The sequence below is a fragment of the Zophobas morio genome, unplaced genomic scaffold (genome assembly GCF_036711695.1).
Source record: "Zophobas morio isolate AGI-343-1 ecotype UQ-CSIRO unplaced genomic scaffold, CSIRO_AGI_Zmor_V1 ptg000044l, whole genome shotgun sequence".
Classification (NCBI taxonomy): Eukaryota; Metazoa; Arthropoda; class Insecta; order Coleoptera; family Tenebrionidae; genus Zophobas; species Zophobas morio.
Genome location: NW_026972149.1, coordinates 2,790,097 through 2,794,128, shown reverse-complemented (window position 1 = coordinate 2,794,128; position 4,032 = coordinate 2,790,097). Strand labels below are relative to the sequence as shown.

The following is a 4,032-nucleotide window of genomic DNA, read 5'->3' as shown; positions in this document are numbered from 1 at the left end:
GTATATTTTTTATCCAAACTTGGACCTTGGGTCTGCTGGATTTTAATAAATATTATTATTATTATTAGTTATTATTATTATTATTTGATCGATAATTAAGTCAAATTTATCAGATTTAACTAATGTATTCGAAATCATCAAATTCATAATACATTTTATCTTTAAAAAACATATAAATTTCTATATCTGAATACTCTGCTTATATTTGGAGGTATTCCGGCAAATCATTCTGAAATAAGGCCACTTTTCTTCGACCTAAACAAACACTCATCAAACTCAATGTAAAGACTTTATCATAAAATACATGTTTTTCCAGAATAAGTTCTAAATATTGCATCTTTTTTTTTCCTTTTGGTATTCCTAAAATTTCAATAGATTGATCATTATATCCATATTTAAGAATAAAACTTGGAAAATCGATTAAATAATATAAATTTTTAACAACAATTTAAACATATATATTTTTTTTGACACCCTGTATTATGATTATGTTGAAACTAAATTTGAAACAGACTGCCATTGAGTGAGTGAGTGAGCTGGCGGACGGACGTACAGTGAACTGTGTTCCTGGTTGATTCTTTACTAATAATTATTATTGCAAACAAAACTTCTCACACGTGAGTTATGGTATGGTTGCAGTACTTATAATTTAGTTTTGTTTGCATCTAGCATTTTTTACCCGTTGCCTAATCTAGCCGCTCGGTATTTCTTTTATACCGTAGCGGCTACTTATCTATCTGTTGATAAGTTTTTTACAACTTAGCAAAATATGCGACATACACATGAAAAACTTCGACAAAACTCAAAAATGCTTTGCTTATGGTAATAAAGATTACACAAAATGTTAAAATCCTGTGTAAGTACGGAAATTTTCGTTACATTTGTAATGAATGTCATATTTTAGAAAGAAGCTCCAAAATTCATGTCTTAAAAGAACCTGCTGTAAAGTGTGTATATAGACAAGGACATTCCAGAGGAAGAAGTGGCAGACTATACACTGTGGGTGAGAATAAATCTCTATTTAGTAACCAAGAATCTTAATTATAATGCTCACGATTCAGAAAATTCGGGTAATTCTCAAGGATTTCTTCGATATGGCGATCCATCTTTCCAGGAAGCAAATGCGTATCCGACAATCTATCAATATAATATCTTTAGTCTGTGATGACAATGTGACCTCTGGTGTCCAAGTAGACAATTAAGTTTGGAACTAATTTGGCGTCAAATTTAAATTTTCTTAAAAAATCGTTACACGAGTTTGTATAATATCGCTTCTACCTTAAAAACAGGGTAGAATTCTATTATTTTAACTGTTGTGCTGAACAGATCCATATAGTACAAATTTAAAAACAAGACGAAATTCAGCATGAATTTTAAGTGTTTTTCAAAAGTGATTTTTTTTGGCCGAAATCGAATTCACCTTGGAAGAAAACAGGGCTTTGAATTCGCTTCGATTATGAGGATTTTGTCCGAATTTGTTTGGACGAAACCGTATTCATTTTTGTGCTGAAGTTGCTCAACAAAAAACGGGGCAAAAAGGCGAATTTTATACTAAACTCACTTGACATACACCTTGTAAAACTTTTATGACTTAAGTGACCTTAAGCACCCTTATTAGCTATTGTATAACTTAACTCAGTTCAGATATGTCTAGTAAAACTTTACAGCTCAATTATGGCATCAATCGGCAGTAATAATCCTTGCGGTTCGGGTTCATTTTACTATTTTACTCACAAAATTATCTCCAGTAGTGAAAAAACATTGTATACATTCTTAAGATTTGAAATGAAGGATAACAAAGCGATTTCATACGAATATGTATAATTTTCAAATATGTTATTAAAAGCTGCTCTATTTGATTTTAGTACTTAAATATTCATTGCGCAAACACAAGTGTACTGAAGCAATTAAAAATTTTATTAAATGAAGTGCTGGTTTCTTATAGTTTTGAAACTGATTGAAAAATACATTTTAAACAGAACGCCATTGAAATAATACAGGAAACAAAAATATAATATGAAAGTTTATTCTCTTCCTATAAAAAAATTAAATCTATTTTCCGAAACTATTTTAAATTTTTCATAATAACACTCAGTTGAGAAAATCTCTTGTACTTACAATAACAATCTTAACAACGAATCATATTGACTCCTAAAATTGAAAACACTAATAAGTCAGATTATTTTAAATATCTACTTAATTACCTTTACATGTGAATTTTTTCTAGGGCATTATTTAGCGCCCATACTTTGGTTGATGTTTGTATGGGCTGCTCAAAATCCAAATTTATACATCTACAACAGACTGCATATGTGATAACTACACATTTTGGGGGCTCGATTTCGTCATCTGTTATCACAGTATTTCGATGGTACAAATTTTTTTATCTGATCAACCAACACCTTTTCTTTTCCTGTTGGTAAGTCACCTTCATTGTCAATATAGTAGTATATTTGACTACAAAGTAGCACCCATCTCTTTTTCTCCTGTATTGTACTTCTTGTACAGAAAAAAATTTTGGTAAAATTCTTACAAATGGTGCTTTTTTTGCATCCTCATTTTCTTCCCAAGTACAATCAACTACATGATCATCTGAAACGTATAAGGAATAAAAATTGAACCATGAATGTTAATTATAATTCTCACCGTTTAGAAAATTGGGGTAATTCTCCACGATTTCTTGGATATGGCGATACATCTTACCATATCCCTGCTCAAAACTATTGAAAAACCAGTCCCACAAAGGAAAATCTCAAAACAGGGAACGCAAAAAATTCAGGTGGGTGCAGGTGCAAGTTTCATCCATAGAAAAGAGTACTTTTAACAACTAGAAATGCACACTGAAAACATACCAATTATTATTTTTATATTTACCAATTATTAGTTTACCTTAAACTCTCTAAAAGGAACTATAGTTTTGATAATGACTCGCCCGAATAAAGAGCACAATATGATTCTATACATATCTTTGTCGCTCCCATTGCATTTGATACTGGTCCTAACTCGTGCCATCTCTTGTCCTATTCCACAAGCTTTCAATGTTCAAGGTCATTGTATTAAGTTTCCACCCCCTGCTTTCATCAAGGTTTCATGCCAACAGTAAGAAAAAGAAACAAAAGTTACTACTGTTACCAGTCTGTTACTAGAACGCCCCTAGAAATCTTAGAATAAAACGATTAGAGACCCAATTATTTAGTCTCTAGAAACGATCACGAAACGATGACCTCTGGTGTCCAAGTAGACAATTAAATTTGAAACTAATTTGGCGGCAAATTTAAATTTTCTTAAAAAATTGTTATCTACATGTGCTTGCATAGTATCCCTCCTACCTTAAAAAACAGGACAGAATTCTTAATATTTTGACTGTTGTGCTGAACACCATGAATTTTAAGTGTTTTTAAAAGGTGAATTTTCTTGGCCGAAATTGTATTTATATGTGTGCTGAAGTGGCCCATCTTACCAATAGGTCAAAATCTTTAATCACTTTTGGAAAAACAGGGCTATGAATTCGTTTCGCTTATGAGGACTTTGTTCAAATTTGTTTGGACGAAACCGTATTCATTTTTGTGCTGAAGTTGCCCAACAAAAAATAGAGCAAAAAGGCGAATTTTATACTAAACTTACTTGTCATATAGCTTGTCAAACTTTTATGACTTTAGCGGGTTAAGCCAAAGCACCCTTATAAGTCAAACTGGCTATCGTATAACTTAACTCAGTTTACATATACCTAGTAAAAGTTTACAGCTCCATTATGGCAACAATGGACAGTAATAATCCTTGCGGTTCGGGTCCATTATAAGGGTGGTTTGGCACAAGCCGCTTAAGTCATAAAAATTTTACTCATGGTACAAGTAAACATGGTATGGACACGCGCATGTTGTCGTGACGTCAGGTGGCTGTTCGATGAGCGTGTGAAATTGAAATCTACATTTAAAAACTGCTTAACTAAGTATAGCTGCTATTTTAGAATATATGTATGACTTATGCATAAAAGTAAATTATTTAGAAATTTAGCAAAGGTTTTTTTCTGTC

General features: G+C 31.9%; 1 long non-coding RNA gene across 2 annotated transcripts; it reads right to left on the bottom strand.

Moving 5' to 3' along the window:
• Positions 1–2,035: 2,035 nt before the first annotated feature.
• On the bottom strand, positions 2,036–3,816 carry LOC135141403 (uncharacterized). 2 transcript variants are annotated; one of them, XR_010282381.1, is made up of 4 exons: positions 2,890–3,816; positions 2,647–2,840; positions 2,205–2,592; positions 2,036–2,151 (listed from the first exon to the last, which is right to left on the bottom strand). It is a non-coding gene; the product is annotated as an uncharacterized LOC135141403 (long non-coding RNA). The 2 variants fall into 2 exon arrangements; XR_010282382.1 differs by having other exon boundaries at positions 2,211–2,592.
• Positions 3,817–4,032: the final 216 nt, after the last annotated feature.